The following is a 21,625-nucleotide window of genomic DNA, read 5'->3' as shown; positions in this document are numbered from 1 at the left end:
TCAAAATTATTTTATAGGACTTTTTGGGGATTTTGCTAAAAATATAGGATGTTATAGGACATTTTCAAAAATATAGGATTTTATGGGAATTATAGGACCTCTGGGGGCCCTGCAATTACGAAAGGTTCACGGTTAACGTTGTCGAAAATCATTAAAAAGTGACTAACACGGATTACACGTACACGATTTTCTTGGTTTCTCGAATAGCATGGTTTCACCTTGGAAAAAGTAATAGCAAACGAGCTCTTAACAATCTTCCCAGAGGGCATCCGAACGATTACAATCGACATGTCCTTATGTGGACACTCACGCCGTCAAAAGGTACCAAGCGGTGGCTGAATTATCCACGTCCTACATTCCGGAAGCGAGCGCATTTCTCAACGGGCCATTATCAAATCATTTCAAACGAATGCCTTCAGTTCGACCGAAGAGCTTGGTCCGCCGACGTATAGTTACTTAACCGGGGTGTTGCTGCCTTAAGAATGAATTGCGTCATTACAATTTTCCACGTTCACTGTATTATATAGTAGATTGCCACGGGCGGTAAACAAAAGTGCCATTGTCCGCATAGCGTCGTTAACACTTGACCGCCATATCACCATCAAATGTAGAATTAATCCGTTGTATTCCGCGTTTGGTTTTTTTTTTTCCTTTTCACGCGTTGAGAGATTAACAAAGTTTCTTAATTTTATTATACGTACACAGTTTTTATCACCTTTCTCTCTCGGCACTTTCAAATCACTTAAATAAAAGTAAAGCGGGTTAAGAGACCCGTTAATTATACAACTATGGTTAGAAGTAAATAACACATCATTCGATGTAAGTATCCGTTAATAGGTAATGAAAATGGCTCTAAGCATTTTAGGCTCAATTTTCGTGGAAACAAAATTGCTAGTATATCGAGTTTACTGGTCCACCCAACTATGTAAAATATAAAAATTACACCGCGTATTGATATTTATTTTCGTTTACGTTATAGTTTTAGTTCAAAATAAGTAAAATTGATCTAAAGAGTGGACTGAAACGTATATTTAAATATAAGAAAATTGAACGAAAAATTTTCAACTTATTTTGAATCAAAACTATTACATGGATAAAAATATAGTTTTTAAATAAAATATCCCTACGCGGTGTTTACAATTAACATCGTCAGGCGTAATAATACACTAGGCATACTCGCGTGATTTGCCCATAAATTCTAGCCTTAGTTCTATATATTTTTTTAATTTATGCGAATTTTACTAAGTTAATAGGTGTTTTCATAAAATTCGGCTATGTTGTCCCCCCACCAGACCAAAATTGCCCCCTCGGACTTTGATAGGAGTTCAGTTCAGTACGTTCCAGTTCTAAAACCGTCGGCGCGACTCGTATGAATAAACGGCAATAATGCGGCAAACATGAATCCCGAAAAATCCATAAAAACAAAGACTACATACTGTTACATGTCCCTTCCTAGAGTATACCACATCCTAAGCAGTTCTTTGATGGGGATTTTATGAAAACACCTATTTCACTTATTTTAAATTACAATTCCCTTTTATAAATGCAAATTAATTTCTTTTAAAATATAATAGTTTTAGAAAGCTCTTATTTCACAGTGCACTATTTTTTTTCCAACGAAACGTATTTTGGCGTAAGCCTGCGAAATAACGCGTTTCGATCAAATAACATTAGCAGTATATGGAGATGATCTATACTTTTGGTATTACCATGATAAAGTGAAAAAAGTGCGTTATCTTTATTATCTCAATGTTTGTATCAATTATATATAATTTAACTTTTGAAACGTTTATAAAAATAAATCTTTTCTGTTAGACGACAACTGATCGGGGCAAAATATGAAAGGGTTTAACGATTAAAAGTTTTAATAGCGAGTCTTGATTGGCCTAAAGCCAAAAGAAATATCTCCAAAATATATTCGTTCCCTTCAAATTTCATATCCACGACGGTAAAATATGCAATAACGTTTTAGCCCGAAAAAATATTGCGAAATAGCTTTTTGCCGGTAAAATGATGTAACGTGCCAGCGGATAACAATAATAAGTGTGGAAAGAAGAAAAAAAACAAACCTTTTAAAAATGAAGAACCGCGCATTTCCTTAAAGGGTAATTTTGTTTTTCCATTCGAAAGGTGCACTTGAAATGCCTCCCGGACTATAGACAAGCGCGTTCAAGATTTATCAGCATCGCCCGAAAAGTTAACAAGCTCATACACCTCCCATCGTAGACGTACGATTCGAGATCAATTCTGTGTGGTTCAACAATGATAAATCGACATTTGCGGAAATAAACCTTTAAACGCGGTGGACAGTACTGGTCTATGAGGAAATGGTTGTGAAAAAAATCTGCGGAAATTTGTTGATCAATATATTAAGACTTATTTTTTTCTACGAATTAAGAGGTAATCTATTTATGTACTTGGCCATCCTATAGACGGACGGAATTGCAAATCAAAAACATTAATTCAGACAGAACAGGCGTCTACCAATTTCCAATTTCAAAAGATCGCTTGTTTATGTTAGTTATTTTTAAATACAAGATTTGAATATATTTTCGAGATACAAATTTTGAAGGTTAGATCGCTCATTTGGGCGCTGCTGAGCTGGGATATATAAAACAGTGCAACGTTATAAATTTGTTTATTTTCCAGGTAATATTTCTGTCAAACTACTTTAAATTGGCTTTTGGAAGGAGCTGATATAACTGAACCATTTATACGTAGTTTGCCCTCAAGTCGCTCGTATCGACAAGTTACAAACGTGGACATTTACTTTTATCTTGAATTATTTGAGGGGTTTTCCCCCGAGATCTTCGGTTTCCCCTTCCATAAAAACTTGTTGAGGTTAACGGTAATAGTTAATGTAGGGAGCTGTTGGCTCGCGTGGCTTGCCACCACCCTCCTACGCATTGTAACCCGGCCACCTGAATTAAAGGCCTTAAAAGTCGCTCGATGACTTAGGCTTACGAGGGTGCCTTGGGTATTAGCATAGCTGATTATTATATAGTTGTATTTAGTAGAAGGGCTTGCCACCACCCTCCTACGTATTGTAGCCCGGCCAACTGAATTAATGGCTTCAAGGTCGCTAGATGACTTAGGCTAATACCCAAGGCACCACCTTAGGCCTATCTGATTATTATTATTATTAGCTGCTGGATTTTCGACTGCTAAGCAGACGCTTTGCGCTTCAAAAATTGAAATTCACCTGCTTAGCTGCAGATGAAAATTTTGCATCTAAAGAGCTTACCTTCTTGGCCACCACGTGGCTCTGTGTAAATTGAAAAGGCTTATTAAAAAGGGTCATTATATTTAAAAAGAAAAAGCTAGACTGGAAACTTAAATATTTGCTTCTTTGGAATTTGTTGAATTTTTGAAAAAGCTTTAAAAAAAACCAATTAATGATTTATTGTTGATTATTGTACTATTAACTTGATAAAATTTTCGATAAAATGACTTATGTGAAAAACCCCAAATATTCGGTCGAATGGGATGGACTACAAGCTTAGAAATTTATCAATTTGATTTTTAAATCAATTTCATAAAAACCGGAAATAAAGTATATTATCAGTAAAAAAAGAATTTACAGCTCTATTCCAAAGCATTATCAAGCCTTCTTGCTGATATAATGTAATTACATAATTACATTCAGGGTTGGCGGATTTAAATCAATTAAACTTAAGTCATGATTTACATCAATTTAACTTAAGTCATGATTTAAATCAATTTAACTTAAGTCATGATTTAAATCAATTTAATTTAAGTCATGATTTAAATCAATTTAATTTAAGTCATGATTTAAATCAATTTAATTTAAGTCATGATTTAAAACAATTTAATTTAAGTCATGATTTAAATAAAAATTTCAATCAAGTGATTTAAATAAAAATTTCAATCAAGTGATTTAAATAAAAATTTCAATCAAGTGATTTAAATAAAAATTTCAATCAAGTGATTTAAATAAAAATTTCAATCAAGTGATTTAAATAAAAATTTCAATCAAGTGATTTAAATAAAAATTTCAATCAAGTGATTTAAATAAAAATTTCAATCAAGTGATTTAAATAAAAATTGCAATCAAGTGATTTAAATAAAAATCAAAACTCATAGAAAATCTGAGCAAACTAAAATATAAAATAGTAATTAAATTTAATTACTTTTCATTTACTTCAAGATTAGCTACCTGATAAAAGTTAATTATACAGGAAAAGAGGCATTAATTGTATAAAAATCAATAAATTCATTAAAATCAAAAAAATCCGATTCAAATAAATAAATCGATTGATTTGATTTTTATCAAAAAGAAAACACAAAAAGTGCCAATCCTGATTCAATCTCAGTAAATTTAGTTTGAACTAGAGCTGGGTTAAGAAAGCAAATTTAAGAATTGGGGTGTACAAACCGAACATCTACAACGAGGAAAGATAAATTAATTAGAGGTCGGGGATGGTTAACTTTTATTCATTAGATAAAGCTCTCAAAATTATTCGTAAAACATTTTGATCAAGTAATTTTTATTTCTGAATTATCCGATTAATTTTTTGATAAATTTGTAAAATTAATCGGAAAAACGACGTTTTTTTCGATAAAAAGCTCAAATTTTACGAATAATACATGTTTTTTAATCATTTTCCGAAATATTTACCAGTAAATTTCTTTGTTTACATTTTTTCCCAAAAAAAAATCAATTTAAACGTGGATAATGATTAATGACGCCATTTCGGGAGTTCGAATAATGGGGAGATGTCGAAAGTGGGCATCAACAAATCGAAGCGTCTTCTTCTCAACCCGCGGCGAAATGGAGCATGCGCGTTAGACCCCGAACAGGTGAGAGAGGGAAAAGGTAAAACTTTGTTCAAAGCGAGTCGCGGCGGCTCCACGCGAAGGCATCCGATGCCACAGCTCCCCTCTCTGTTTTCACACCACTCGCGCAAGAACGTAAATAATAGTTACACCTGTTCGCTATCAAATTAACGCCAAACTTCGGTTTCGCTTCGTCAGAGTGTTTCCTTTAGATTTTCCAAAGTGTCTAAAACGCAACATCTCTTCAAACTATACGGATTTTGCCTATAAATAAATGTGTTCACATCGAGGTGACGCGTTACCAAACCATACGCGGTTTCTTAATAAACTAGCTATATTGGATTTGCTTCGATATCTTACACCAAATTTACGTACAGTGTTTTTAGCTAACAAGGTAAGCCTTTTCAACAATTATTTTAAAACATTTGCGTCAGTTTTTATTATTGTTTGTCAGGGGTTATTTAACGTTTTATATTGATGGGTAATGGTTGGGATAATCGACGGCAGGTGTGTGTTCATCGCGGAGTGTTCGAGGGTTTCGTATTAAATATCCTAGCGTTGGAGAAATCTATTCTTTAATATTGGTGGTAAATAGTAATTATACCCCTTTCAATTTGAGAAATTACAAATACAGATGTTTTAACCCTTCGTATAATTTATACAAAATCAGTTGATAGCTTATCATAATGACTAAATCTACAGAAATATTTACAGAATAAAGAAAAAGAGATAGTAATCGCTAAATAACGTTTTTGAAAGTAATCATTATGCGATTTTTTGGGAAAACAAATTCTTAAAGGTATTCACCTACACTCACTGACATGTTGTACAATGTTAATCAAGGATATTCACTAGCTAAAATTGGGAATCATTTAGATGATAAACGGAATACATTCACCGGTATTCAAGGTAAATCATTCTATGAAAAATAATTTAATATCTACGGAAATATAATTTCATGACTATGGAAAATCATTTAATGTCTACAGTAAAAATATGTCTACGGAAAAAAATCATTTAATGTCTCCGGTAAAAATCATTTAATGTCTACGGTAAAAATCATTTAATGTCTACGGTAAAAATCATTTAATGTCTACGGAAAAAAATCATTTAATGTCTACGGAAAAAAATCATTTAATGTCTACGGAAAAAAATCATTTTATGTCTACGGTAAAAATCATTTAATGTCTACGGAAAAAAATCATTTAATGTCTACGGAAAAAAATCATTTAATGTCTACGGAAAAAAATCATTTTATGTCTACGGTAAAAATCATTTAATGTCTACGGAAAAAAATCATTTAATGTCTACGGAAAAAAATCATTTAATGTCTACGGTAAAAATCATTTAATGTCTACGGTAAAAATCATTTAAAGTCTACGGAAAAAATCATTTAATGTCACCGGTAAAAATCATTTAATGTCTACGGAAAAAAATCATTTAATGTCTACGGTAAAAATCATTTAATGTCACCGGTAAAAATCATTTAATGTCACCGGTAAAAATCATTTAATGTCTACGGAAAAAAATCATTTAATGTCACCGGTAAAAATCATTTAATGTCTACGGAAAAAAATCATTTAATGTCTACGGAAAAAAATCATTTAATGTCTACGGAAAAAAATCATTTAATGTCACCGGTAAAAATCATTTAATGTCTACGGTAAAAATCATTTAATGTCTACGGAAAAAAATCATTTAATGTCTACGGAAAAAAATCATTTTATGTCTACGGTAAAAATCATTTAATGTCTACGGAAAAAAATCATTTAATGTCTACGGAAAAAAATCATTTAATGTCTACGGAAAAAAATCATTTTATGTCTACGGTAAAAATCATTTAATGTCTACGGAAAAAAATCATTTAATGTCTACGGAAAAAAATCATTTAATGTCTACGGTAAAAATCATTTAATGTCTACGGTAAAAATCATTTAAAGTCTACGGAAAAAATCATTTAATGTCACCGGTAAAAATCATTTAATGTCTACGGAAAAAAATCATTTAATGTCTACGGTAAAAATCATTTAATGTCACCGGTAAAAATCATTTAATGTCACCGGTAAAAATCATTTAATGTCTACGGAAAAAAATCATTTAATGTCACCGGTAAAAATCATTTAATGTCTACGGAAAAAAATCATTTAATGTCTACGGAAAAAAATCATTTAATGTCTACGGAAAAAAATCATTTAATGTCACCGGTAAAAATCATTTAATGTCTACGGTAAAAATCATTTAATGTCTACGGTAAAAATCATTTAAAGTCTACGGAAAAAATCATTTAATGTCACCGGTAAAAATCATTTAATGTCTACGGAAAAAAATCATTTAATGTCACCGGTAAAAATCATTTAATGTCACCGGTAAAAATCATTTAATGTCACCGGTAAAAATCATTTAATGTCTACGGAAAAAATCATTTAATGTCACCGGTAAAAATCATTTAATGTCTACGGTAAAAATCATTTTATGTCTACGGTAAAAATCATTTAATGTCTACGGTAAAAATCATTTAATGTCTACGGTAAAAATCATTTAATGTCTACGGTAAAAATCATTTAATGTCTACGGTAAAAATCATTTAATGTCTACGGTAAAAATCATTTAATGTCTACGGAAAAAAATCATTTTATGTCTACGGTAAAAATCATTTAATGTCTACGGAAAAAATCATTTAATGTCTACGATAAAAAATTATTTAATGTCTACGATAAAAAATTATTTAATGTCTACGATAAAAAACAGTCAAAAACTGAGAAATGAAATAGAAATAATGGTTATCATATATCAGTAGAAATCGTGTTGGAAGCAAAATAAATAATCAGTAAAACGTTTTATTCGCCTGTTCCGGCGATGAGAATTACTCCGGCCCATAAACTATTCGCTTGTTCCGGAGTATTAGGGCTACTTTAGGAGGTGTCAAGAGAGTAAATCGAATTTTGTCGTCTGCTAGCCAGAATTTAAATGCTAAAAAGGCCACAGGCAGACATTTTGGAAAAAGGTTTTTTACTCCGACTCAAACTATTCGCCACCACAGAATCGGAGTAAAATGACCCGGAACAAGCGAAAAGAAACCACCTACTAACAAGTTGTAAGTTAACACTCGTGCCAAATTTAGTCTTACCTCAATATCGACACCTATGCGGGTTTCAATATTTCCTTCGATGATGAATCTAAAATATAAAACAATACGATAATCAATATATGAACACAAAAAAAAGAAAATTCACTATTTCTCGTTACTAGGATTTATTTTTATAAAGTATTCTTATAACGATCGCGTAACGAAAAGAAATATTTCTGCGAATTTAAAATAACTTTATTTGCCAAAGGTGGAGAAAGAGCCTCTGTTTATTTTAAGTGCATTAAGGACGAAAACTATTTCTCCCCATCGTTGGCTATTTCCCGCTCTACGTTGTAATAAATCAATTTACTTAACTATCTTCACGTTTTCTCATTGTACTTCGGGTTGAAATGGAAGTGTGTTTTCATACACCCATAACAATGTTACGAGCTATGAGAAAAAAATGTTAAGTAAGTAAGGGGGGGGGGGCTTAGCAAACGTGCTGGCTAGAAAAGAAATTGTACTTTATAAGAAAAAGTTTGAAGAGTATTATAGAGAACGATCTTGGAACGTTCAGAAAAGATGGTAGATCGTGCGGTGCAAAATGGTAAAGGTCGTTCCGTCTAACCCCCTCATGTTGAGATAATGTTCGCCAGATGAATATCGCCGATTGTTTCGCTATAGACGGATCAGCCACTTACCGCGTTGGAATGCGTACGGTAATTATCGGCTGCTCGTGCGGGGATTCCAGTCAACAGTATCCCAAAGATATATCGGAAATATTGAATACAAATTTCTAAAATTTTGGAAGGATTTGTAGACAGGGTTCATGTAACTATCGGTAAACCGCTTTCCCAGTTACTTCCCTGATTTTGAAGGTGCGGGATAACCTTGATAAACAAATCTTGTTATATCGCAAACACTTAACTAGTGTAACTTTCCACGTCATTACTAAGTTAGCCAATCTTTTCACGAAAAGGTAGGTATAGGATTACTCATTTTATGATTGACATTTAAATTAAACTGGTTCCATTTTATTTTTATTAGCTTAGCTGTTTATTATTATTATTATTATTACATAAGAGAAGTAATAAAGTCAAATAATAAGGACTACTTATATTTTGATGTAAGTTTGTATTATTTAGGACAAACTTTCTGAAACCTTATAAATTCCCCTGATTGTTACAAAAAAAAAATGGAATTTCCCTGATATTTTTAGTTGAAAATTTAATTCCCTGATATTTCCTGGTTATTCATGTTTGTGTGAATCTGTTTTACCGATTCTTATTAGTTTTTTAGGCTTCAAATATAGCGAGTTTTATAGAGTATATTTTAACGTAATCGTAATGATTTTATCTGTCTTAGAGGATTAAGTCTTTGCGTTCGTGGAAAGGAATTAGCTTGGCCCAATAGCGCGTTTTAGCGCACTTCTACCAACCTTGAGCTTGGCCACGGTCCTAATTCTCGCGAAGGTCATGCCATGCCTTTCTAGAAAAAATATCTAAATACATTTACTGTTGATTTGAACCCTTTTATTTAAATTTCTCAGTTGGTTTTCAACCAATTTTCTAAATATATTGGAAATATAGGATATAAGTCCATTTCGTAATTATAGAAAATTATAGGTATTATAGCATCGCTGGGAGTTCTGCTATTGGCAAGTTTGAGTCGGACCAAGCGAGTTATCGCATCGGTTAGATTTCTCGTTAATAACTGAACAAACGGGATTTCAGATTTTCACCGAAAATGAAAGCGTTTAAGGAATTCGGCAATAGCCTACGGTAGTCATTAAATTATCTTCTCATTTTTTCATTCGGTAATTTCAGACGAGAATATGAACTTTATAAGAAGACATTTTTAAAAATGACACTCAAAATTCGAGTAACGTAGCTGCAGTTAGTACGCAATTCCTCTTTGAAATACCTCACGCGAGAGCTAGCTCTACTCGGAAGTGCCCTTCGCAGGATGCTATAAAAACCAAGCAAGCCTTTACTACCTTACCACAATAGTCGATTTTCAGTTCCACATAGAAAAATGTTTCGAGGGTCACTATTGCTATGCCATTACGTGTTGCTGTAGTTGTTGTCGGTGTCGTTAAAGTTTGCAAAACTTACGATAACTTTTCCAAAATATTTATAAAGTATCCATATAATTATGCGTGGCCCTAATTTGGATGGCGGTTTTTGATTTCTCAAAACAGTGCCGTTGACATGTTGAAAAGTGTCTTATCTAGCAACAAACACAAGGAGAACGCAGCTAGCCATTAAACACGCTAACACAGTGTTGTGTACAAATTTCATTGGACAAACCTTTACGTTGAACGTTTTACGGGCGGGGGAAGACAATTTCCGAATTTCCCCCTTCCGACGACAGCGGGCACGACAGCGGGCGCGAAAGCGTCTAACCACTGAAAAATGTACACAAGAAAATGCACGACTTTGACGGGTTGCGTTCTCCTTGTGTGGGCAGTGCAGGAAGATAAATTTTGCTATCAATTTCTAGCTTAGTCCCACCTTAAAATAACTGCCATAACATTATTCTACGTCACAAATGACGAGTGGAAACACCGCACGATCCTGGTGGGGCCTATAATCACGAGACCACCATGGGCGTCTTAATGTCATGGCCAAAATGAACTAGTTACCATGACAACGAAAATAGGCCACAGCCCACGAGCAGCCTACAGATATAAGATACATTGCAACACAGTCCGCGTAAGCTTTGATTAAAATTATCCGCACCCTTACTAATTGGGCATTTGATGTCTATGAAACCCTTAGGCCTATTGATACATCAAACGATAGTAAATATCAAGCCCTCACGATCACAATATCAATTGAGGCACTAGGGGAAAAAGCCCAACAGATTCGCTGCGACAGCACGAAACTTGAGCCACGGTCACACTAGAGCTTAAAACTCAGATTAGGTCGGATTGAATGCCACTTTTGGCCCGCCGGCGATAATTCTTGGTTCACACGTGCGAAATCGCTTATAGCCAAGGCTTAACGTCATTTCAAATTATGAGCAGAATTTGGAAAATACTAAAATGTATCCCAAAACAATTAGTTAATCATGTTTACTATACATGTAGTAATATGTTTTATGTGTGGAACACCAAACTTCGACCATTTCCCCCTCCCTCCTATGACTTTAGATATTTTTGGCGCTGTTAAGTGACTTCCCGCCAAAATTGCTTACATAAAAAAGCATAAAAAACATAAAAAACGACTTGAGGTTATATTCCCTTTAACATTATTTACAATTTTATTATTATTATTATTTTATTATTATTATTATTATTATTTTTTTGGAAAATTACTTATCGCCTTGTCGTTTTGAAATAGATTCTAAGGGCCTGTTGCAAAAGTCTGCTTTGCTAGAATCGCACATATTAAATTCAATGGGCTAGCACTTTGGCTAGGGCTTTTGCAACAGGCCCTAAGCGAACCAACTTGGACGAGTTGCTTCCGCAAACCAACACGAAGCGATTTCTCACGCTGGTTTTGAAAACTTTAGTTATCTAAAACGAAGCGACTTTAGGAGTAAGTGTGAACCCGGCTTTGGATCGGGGTTAGACCAACTTGTTAAGAATGGAATACTACACAAGCCCGTAACACCGACAACGGAAACTTGGCGTGCACCAGCTCCTTTCTCGGCTAAGCGACCGCCGATTATATATACTTGATATTCCTCCTAGTCGTAATTCTTACTAAACATAATTGGTTCGGAGCAATTTCTAGGCTTCCTTCCGTTCAACAATCGTTTTGGCAGAGAAACGGAAACAGACTGTTCCACCTACAGCCACATAAGACGCGCTTTAAGTACACACTCCTCATTCTAATTCTATGTTTTTTAAGTCTACGCGCGCCTGCCTTTACAAGTCCGCGATAAGATTTTAGATTGTTTGAAAAGTTTGACACGCTTCCATTGTTTTTCAACTAGGCGCCTTGCCGGGGGGTATTCGAAGGGGTCGGTTGTGGTTGACAGAATTCCATAAATATTTCCATAATTCGTCATTTATCGCGCGTATTATTTATATCATAATAAAAGATTTATCCCTATATATAAATGAAGTCGAGCTTCCTGCTCCATTTCACATTATAGCAAGAACGTATTTGGCTTACTGAGGACGTATTATTCTACCTTTCTGGGTCTATTACCAGGGCCTTAAATGTCTTTGTTGTCTGCGAATCATTTTTAGCGCAGCCAGAGTCAAAAGGGAGTCGATGTAAACAAACCATGAAGTCTCGGCTCCACCGTTTTGTGTGTTTACATCGACTCTCCTGTTCAGCACAGTAAAATTTTGCAGATCTGCCAGATATTTGGACCAATAAGGATCTCCATCGAAAACCCGCCATTTTTCGAATTATATAGCGACATCTAGTAATGGTCGTAAAAACGTTTGCTTAATTTTTCGATAAATCGTGCATAATCAGTTTTTTCACTCTTAATTTAATTTGACGTATAAGCGGAATTGAACAATTGAATTGATTTAAATAATCCTAAGCAGCCAAATATTTCGTAGATTCTTAATAATAGGCCTTTCTATTAAGTAACAGTGGCCTTATTGTTTTGATGTTGCTTCTGTGTCACTGCCTAAGAAATAGTATTATTATTTCATTTTGAATCGCTTATTTAGAACCTATTGCTTCTGTAAATTAACGTTCTTAGTAAACTAAATATGGTTTTAATGTTAACTTATACCGTGTTATTGTTCTGGCCTTAAAGATATTATTCGATTTATAGATTTTCTATGACTTTACAGACTCAGAAAGTACATTTTCAATTCTCGATATAATAAACATTACTTTTAACATTGATTTTTACTCTCAGAAATAAAAACATGAAATGTTTGAAATATCTAAACTATAATATAGGTATGTAATCAGTCTTGTGTTTTGAAGTTTAGGCCACGCCCCCCTCATTCAAGTTCTTCTTTCGCTCTAATCCACCTGTCGTATAGCATCGATTTTATAATACGAGGGCCCTTTTTTTAATACCCTTCAAAAACTCGGGATTCTGGATTTTTAATATTTCCCAGATATGAACCCATCCCCTCTCACCCCCTTTATCGAATATTATATTTCACCTACAGCAGTTTACAGCCGTCAAATGACTGCGTGGTCAAAGCTATGGCGTGCGGGTAAAATCTGCACGGGAATTGCCACTGACCTTAAAATGAACTGTTTGGTTGTGGATCTCGGGAAACCCCGACAGACCCGATCATGACTTCCCTTTTCAATTAATCATCGTTCTTGAAGCTTTCGTAAACCTCCCGTTGCATAAAACGTAGTCCAATCGAAATACTGTTCATTATATTAGCTTTCGGGTATCTATCGGACACTCGTAGAAACTAATTAACAATTTACCGAATAGTATATTGAATTTTTATCGTAATTACGGTTCCCTTCGCCATAAAATTACTGTAAACCAGGGCTCCCAGTCAATAGTTCCCAAAATGTATTGGAATTATAGGATAAAAATATGAACTATAGGATAATTGGCGACTAAAAATATAAAATTTAGAGGAGCTTTATAGAAAATATAGAATACAAAATGGAATTATAGTTTTATACGACCATTTCGTAATTATAGGATTATAGACGAAAATTTCAGAATTATGATTTCATAGGATAATTTAAGAACTGTAGATTTGGTCGGACCAATTCAGAATTATAGAATTTTATAGGGCAATTTCAGAATTATAGAATTTTATAGGGCAATTTCAGAATTATAGAATTTTATAGGGCAATTTCAGAATTAGAATTTTATATGGCAATTTCAGAATTATAGAATTTAATAGGGAAATTTCAGAATTATAGAATTTTATAGGGTAATTTCAGAATTACATAATTTTATATGGCAATTTCAGAATTTTTTTTTAAATAGAGCTAATACCCAAGGCACCACCTTCGACCACATAAGCAATGTTGCTTATGCGTGATCAAGTAACAGGTGGCCGGGTTACAATGCGTAGGAGGGTGGTGGCAAGCCCTTCATGCCACGCGAGCCAACAGCTCCCTACACTAACTATTACCGTTAACCTCAGCAAGTTTTTATGGGAAGGGGAAACCGAAGATCTCGGTGGAAAACCCCTTTAACCAGTTAGGAGAGAACTTACAAACTCTACGCAGAAGGAGTGGTTCCGGATTTTCACCCAGTGCCACTAGCTGGGATCGAACCCGGCTCCTCTTGCTGCGATGCTCAAGTGCTAACCACTCAGCCAACCCACATAATTTTATAGGGTAATTTCAGAATTATAGAATTTTATAGGACCATTTAATAATTATAGGATTCTATAGGATCATTTGAGATTTATAATATTATATGGGATCATTTCAGACTTAGAATTCTTAAATGGTTCCATATAATATTATAAGAAAATATAGGAATATTTGGATAGTTGGCAGCCCAGTTGTAAGCCCTTGTGGCAAAAACAAATGTAAATGTCAGAGCAAGGAGGAGTTAGTTTAATTTTTTATAGATATGAGAATTTATTTTCTCCTCCGATAGGAATGTAAAATATTCGGCGAAGGTGGATTTCGCAAACATAGGTATATTCTTCGGGGTCAAGACCTTTTCAATTTCGAAAGAGACAAGAATTAAAGCCTCTATTCGTCCCCTCCGTTTTAGAAACTATTAACAGGGCGTAACGCGAAAGTCGACGAACGCGTTGCTTTTAAAGTAAAGCGATTCGAAGATAACATTTTTGCGATGACAACTCTTTGATTCCTGATGGGACTAATTTATTCACGGCTTTCCATTTATGAGTTTCTAAATATAGAAAACGGCTGAGAAAATCTATCAACAAACATTGGAAATATGCCGAGACGGTTTCTAAGAGCATTTTATAACGACCCCAAACAAGACGAAACATTTAAGGGGTGTTCAGGGTTCGTACAAAATTTTTGGAATGAAATTCCCTGACATTTCCAGGTTTTCCTTGACCAAATTGTCAAAATTTCCCTGACCACTTTTGTAGAATAAATGAATGGTTTAAGGTAAAATATTGAAAAATATTTATTATGTATTTTTCATTCATTTTTCAAAAATTTATATGACTTTTTTTTGTGGTCATATTAAAATTCCCTTACGTTTTTGGACATTTTAAAATTCCTTGACTTTTCCCTGACCCTTTTGAATCATTTTCAAATTCCCTGGATTTCCCTGACCTTTTGGAAACATAATCAAATTCCCTGAGTTTTTGGAAACGTTTTCAAATTCCCTGACCTTTCGGAAACATTTTCAAATTCCCTGACCTTTCGGAAACATTTTCAAATTCCCTGACTTTTCCAGGTTTTCCAGGTCGTGTACGAACCCTGAGTGTTCAGACTATACAAGGTTTAAAGGTCAATTACTTAAGCCACCATATTTGTCCAACAAATTGGTGTGGAACACTTTTAGGAGAACCTGTGTACATTTTTGTTTTTGAGATATCTAACTAGGGTGAGCCACAGCCCAAAACGTGAAGTGGGGACTAGTGTTACAAAAACACTGACTAGTAGTTTTCGGCGTAGGTAATTTGCCCTACACTTCGCGACAATAGCTTCAAATGTAAATTTACTGGGTCAACTCTACGATCAAAGCAATTTGAATTTCTCAAAACTCTTTTGGTTTCCTATTAAGAACATTCTAAATAAAAGGAAATGAACCGCGTATAAAGTTAAATAAATCTCGAAAAGTATAATGGAGTTAACCCATAAATCGGAAATTCAAAATTGAATTAACCTATAATCGAGTTGGCCCATAAATTGGAAATTCAGATTTCAAATAAAATATATTTCGGGTATTAGCATATCTACGACGAATATTTTTAACCCTTAAAACGTTGTCTAGAATTTATATTTCTCGGTATTTCGATGACGTAAAGATATGGCTGTTTTTAAAGAGATGGATGGGACACCGAAAATAAAACACTGGAGTGAAAAGTTTCAACCTTTAGTGAAAGAAATAGGTGATAAGAAGAAACCCGAGATTTGAAAAAGCAATAAAATTAACTTATTCAGAATCAGTGGAGCGTAGAAGAAGCTTTCACCCTTCCCATAGTTTCGCCAATTCAAGGCTATAAGCTCACCCTCTCCTCCCCGATAGTCGACCTAAATTTAAATGTTTCGTTCTTTATTCAATTTAAAAGGCCGAGACTCTCAGAAATTAATTAAATTATATCAGAAGTATGTAATATATTTATTACGATAAGTGTCCATCTTCCTATATACTAGTCACAATTAGGGATGCACCGACATGGGTACAGCCGATATAACGGCTATTCGTGGCCGATAATATCGGACGATATTAACAAAGTTATCGATTATAACAGTAGTGTATATGATAAAATCACTAATTTTTAATTAAAAAACGTTTGCAAAGCATATCCGAATATGTTTTTTTTTCTTCATTTTACTGGATACATATTTTCTATCACAAATTAATTTTTTTTTTTATTTGTGTACACTCGTAACCCCCTGTCCAAAAAAGGTATGATCTAGCTTCTGAAGTCTGGCGTAAGTGGCGCGGTAAATCAAATCAAATATTATCATTAGTTAGTTTTTCGAGAATTTTCTTATTTTTAAATGTTTTTCTGAAAATATGTTTTAAATATCGGTATCGGTCAATATCGGCTTCGTTTAAACCGATATTGGCCGATACCGATATTAGAAAAATAGGCCGATACATCGGTGCATCCCTAATTACAATGCACGTGTGCTAATTTTTAAAACGGGGGATTCGACTAAAGGGCCACAGAATTGTTTGAAATATTCGGACCGTATTACAAAATACGTGATTCTCTAGCCCCACCTTCGAAATTCAAACGATTCTGTGGCCCAACTCAAAAATTCTTACAATTTTACCCCAAAAATTTCCGATTTTCACCAAACTTGATGAAATTCACCAAAATGTGATCCAAATTACCCATTTCGTGATTTTATAATTTTAAAAAAAGTTTGTAGGTGAAACCGAGAAAATCCCGTGCTTTTTTAAACGGAGATTTTTGTTTTAAGTAGTCAAAAACATTTTCGGTTGCCATAGCAAATCGAATGGGTAGTGCAACGTCTCCTTTTGGGAAATTTCATATCCCATATAGTTCTACATTACACCCAACTTTGAACAAAATCGGCAATAAACACCTCGTGTACTCTCCTTGTTAGTGGTTTGTTCCAAAAAAATGCTTCATTTTTAAACACGGTCGCCCCTTGTGACACCATCACACGCGTTTAGTCACAGTTACGCCATTAGTAAATAAGTGTTTGTAGACTTGCTATGGAAATTCAGTAGCACCAGAAGTTTATAACATATATCTCTCGATAAAAGTACCTATCCTTTACTCATCTCGTAAGATAATTATTATATATTAAGGAATAAACTTGAAAAAATATACGCCAAACTAAAAGTTAATAGTTATGGCTTGATTTTACCAATTTCAAAATAATATCGATTGAAACTCGAACTCTACTATATTTTTCATTTGTTACGAGTCATTTTTTACCAAACACGGCAGAAAAACACCTCAGATAAACCTTAAATAACTGCCATAATCAACGTTATTTCAACTATAAAAGAAAACGTTTCATAAACGAAATTTTACAACCCGGGTTTCAATAGAATTTGTTATTTCAAAATATAAAGACTGTTTGAATATAATTTTTTTTCTTCAATTCAATTTGAAGAAATATCATTAGCAAACGTGCGAAGCATTCGAATATTTGTGGTGTGTCTAATTACGTGTAATAAACGTTTCTGTAAAGGAAAGAAATTACGTTCTGAAAACTTAACGATTTATAGCAAAAATTTCTATAAAATTTCGTTTCCGAAATACGCGCGATTGAAGGAACTGCTAATGCCCCCCCCCCCCTAATTCCATTTTACACGTGTTTTTTTTTAATTTTCGATAATTCGAAGAAGCTAAACTTGGGTGGTCCAAAAGGGGACGAGGAAACAGGTCGCTTTTTTAAATCCAACACAGTAGCTTTGCGGCTAACTCCCAGACTTCGTAACGTTGCTAGTCCCGCAATGTAATGCAGTTGGCCGTACGTTTAAAAACGAGGTCTTTCAAAGTCATCGAAATAAATGTTTAAAGCACAGCGCATTGCTGACAGAGACTGTAACGTTAATAACCCAAGCTATTATCGTTACCTTATGCAGCTACAGGGTTTCCACAAAGGTTTTGGATTCAAAGTCCCTGATTTTCCAAGGTTTTCCATTTTATGTACAAATTTCTCGTAGCTACAGGGTTTCCACAAATGTTTTAGATTCAGAGTCCCTGATTTTCCAAGATTTTCCCAATATTTTTAAGTAAAAATTTCGCAGCTACCTTGCCACAAATATTTTAGATTCAACGTCCCTGATTTTCCAAGATTTTCCCAATATTTTTAAGTAAAAATTTCGCAGCTACCTTGCCACAAATATTTTAGATTCAAAAGTCCCTGATTTTCCAAGATTTTCCCAATATTTTTAAGTATCATTTCGCAATTTTTAAATTATATTTTAGCAAACCAAAATTAAATACCTTGACGTTTTTAATAGTTCTTAATTTCCGGTCTTTTAGATAACTTTTAAAATATCCAAACATTTCCAGACTAATTTAATTTAATACAGATGAATTTAAATTTTGGTTAACATTACCAATGTCCCCAAATTATTATATTTTGCATGGAATAAGAGGCGTAAAAAAATTAAAAATGTTCAAGAATCATATTAAAATAAAAAATCAATAAAATTAAAATCAAGTAAATACATTTTTTAATTAAATTAATTTTATCAGCCGTTACTTTGAAGAAGAAAAAATGTTACAGGGAGTAAAAACAATATCAAAAGGTTATCTGCCTTGGCCGCCATTTTGGTCACAATTTTTTTTATCTATAGGACATCGCAGTGCCATTACTCTATACGCGCTTGTATTTAACGTAACTAGCGCCAATCACCCCTAGCTTCTGTTAAGCCTGGCGGCATAACTGTGAAAAACGTCGATTCAATATAAATATGGAAGTCCATACTCCCTTTAAAAATAGTTGATTTTATAAAATGTCTTTACGCTTGCCCAGCTTGTTGAAATGTTGCCCTGGAATAGTTCAGCCAATGCCTAAGAATGAGTTCATAAACTCTTTAGTGGGAGAGAAAACGGACCCACAGGTGAAGCGGGGAGGCAACATTTCAACAAGATGGCCAAGGTTATTTTAAAAAAAGAAGTATTAGCGCGTACAATACCCAAGTATTTATAAACAACCACAAAGAAAAAATCGACCATTTAATGTGGAAAATAGTGTCATTATAATTAGAATTGAAGTAATAAAGTAACGGGATAAATAAGCATAAAGTGATTGGTTCTACTTCAGTAAACACTACCTAAAATATAAAACATCCTGGCGTTTCAAAATTTAAACAACAAAATTATTTAAGATTCCAATTCTATTATCGGGAGTTTCGCTATAGTGTAATAAATTTATAATACATTTTGGGAAATATTCTCGCGCATAAACAGTGAAATTTGAGAAGCTATTAAAGATTTGTTTGCGGTGAAAATCCTCTCACGACGTAGCGTGGTTCGAAATTTGCACGGTGCGTATAGCAGAACGAAAAATGAAGAAAATGGTTATCGAACACCGTAAAAATGGGAAGAAAATCGAAGGAATTTTTCACTCTTTATTAATAATTTTTAAAAAATGGTGGGAATTATACCCCCTTTCCTTAATATACGCGACGAAAAAAATTGAAAGTCGACCTAATTTCCAATTCATATCCTCTTCATTATTTGAAACTTCTGCTACCGTCGTAATTAGCGTACGCGATACGAGGGAAAAAAGCCAGTGTTAAAATTAAAATACGATCGTCATAATAACGAAAATTTTAATATATATTAAAAAATGAGGTTGACGGGATGTAACGTTGGTACGCCCAGAAGGTTTTACTTCTTAATAAAGGATATTACGTTGCCCCAAGAATGCATTTATTCCTACTGCATGAGAAGGACTCTGTTCAGTCGATTTTTAGCCTCGCTCCCAATCCACCTCACGCTCTAACAGTAATCTCCTCCCCTTGAGCGTCAATCAAATCGGGCCGGTATCTCATTGGTTCCCTAACAACCTACGTCATCCGACGCGATTTAAACGACGCCGGTGACGTGTTTTACTTCCCCCTACCCACCCCCGTCTCGTGGAGGGGATAAATTAGACCATGATGTCCCAGAATCGTTTCAACATAAGTCATTCTTTCATAGTATAAATAAATAAACACTTGGTTGTATCGTCATTAGAATCAAAAAGAAATTAACGAAAAAAAACGTCCGTGAAACGTTGCAAAATCTTCGTTTGAAAGTTGTTAGTGGGCTTTCGGTACAAATAAACTTCACCCGTTCACGGCGTTTTGTCTTAAGCACCGAGATGCAAATGAGGTTCGAAATAGCGAGCTGTTTATAGATAAATGTATATAGAAGTCGCCCGTTGAGCAAGATATGTAGAGGTAACTCTTTCGTGGGTATTAGCTAGTGTCTCAATAGGGTCGGCGTGTGTGTGTGGATGTTGAGCGCGTATACACTCTTTTACGGCAAATGTTGCTGGGCGCGACCACGGTTAGTCGGTTCCCCCTCACGCACCAGCTTTCCTCGTTGTCGCTGGTAGCTGTTACCTGTTTGCGGGCATGCACAAATAACACGCAACACCCATCCGTCGCCCACCGAATAATTGACGACCTGTTCGCACTAGGCGCCGAGACAATGAATATTGTTTTGGAGGGAGCCCACCCACGTGTTCTGTCGACGACAAGTTGACGGCGTTATACGGCCAAGACTATTATTAAAAATGATTTGTTTAACTTGTTTTAAGAGCCTATTTCTTACGAAAAATAACTCACTCTAGTGCTTTAAAATCTTCGCGAGTTTTTGTTAAGAGTTCTATCTGAAAGAGATTAATTCGTAATTTCTTAGATAAAATGTTAGAGGGGTTCTAGCTGAAATAAATTAATTCGTAATTTCTTAGATAAAATGTTAGAGGGGTTCTAGCTGAAATAAATTAATTCGTAATTTCTTATAGAAAGGGTTAGGGGTTCTAGCTGAAATAAATTAATTCGTAATTTCTTAGATAAAATGTTAGAGGGGTTCTAGCTGAAATAAATTAATTCGTAATTTCTTAGATAAAATGTTAGAGGGGTTCTAGCTGAAATAAATTAATTCGTAATTTCTTAGATAAAATGTTAGAGGGGTTCTAGCTGAAATAAATTAATTCGAAATTTTTTATAGAAAGGGTTAGGGGTTTTAGCAGAAATAAATGAATTCACAATTGCTTTCAAAAAAAGCTCGACAGTTCTAGCAGAAATACATGAATTCACAATTTGTGTGTGAATATGTTACGGGTTCTAGCAGCAAATACATGAATCCGTGTATTTTTGGTCCGTCGATAAATTTAAATTACAAATGCTAAAGTTCCGAACACCACTTGAATTCGGGATTTAAATATTGTATGTCCCATTTGGAACATCACTAACAAACCACTGATGAATTATTGACGTTATTTGATTTGACCCCGTTAAATGCATTGATAAATAAACCAAATCATTCCCACGGTTATGAAAAATAATGAAATTGGGCCGTAAAACATTTATCAAGCGCGCGCGGACTAACAAATATTTATCCGGTTAATTGCCAAAAAGTTAAGTAACGCGAATGCCACGATAACACGAATACAGGTAATCTGCATCCAAATTATCGTTCCTTGAGGATCGAAGGACTGTCATGTTTGAAATTTTAAGGTTAATATTTAAATTAACCAATTC

The 21,625-nt window shown here is 34.2% G+C and overlaps 2 protein-coding genes across 2 annotated transcripts in view; one reads left to right on the top strand and one right to left on the bottom strand.

Moving 5' to 3' along the window:
- LOC149936517 (uncharacterized) overlaps window positions 1-7,954 on the bottom strand; it is a 66,756-nt gene extending 58,802 nt beyond the window's left edge. Inside the window, exon 1 of the mRNA XM_090181438.1 lies at window positions 7,925-7,954. The gene's annotated coding sequence lies outside the window, so the exon portion shown is untranslated. The remainder of the gene's footprint in view (window positions 1-7,924) is intronic.
- The window catches only part of LOC149936516 (uncharacterized), a 60,981-nt gene continuing 44,225 nt past the window's right edge, over window positions 4,870-21,625 (top strand). The window contains exon 1 of the mRNA XM_090181441.1: window positions 4,870-5,191. The gene's annotated coding sequence lies outside the window, so the exon portion shown is untranslated. The remainder of the gene's footprint in view (window positions 5,192-21,625) is intronic.

This window comes from Leiobunum rupestre, chromosome 7 (genome assembly GCF_980474605.1).
Source record: "Leiobunum rupestre chromosome 7, qqLeiRupe1.1.hap1, whole genome shotgun sequence".
In the NCBI taxonomy this organism is placed as follows: Eukaryota; Metazoa; Arthropoda; class Arachnida; order Opiliones; family Sclerosomatidae; genus Leiobunum; species Leiobunum rupestre.
Note: the sequence above shows the minus strand (reverse complement) of the source record. Positions and strands in the feature narration are given on the sequence as shown.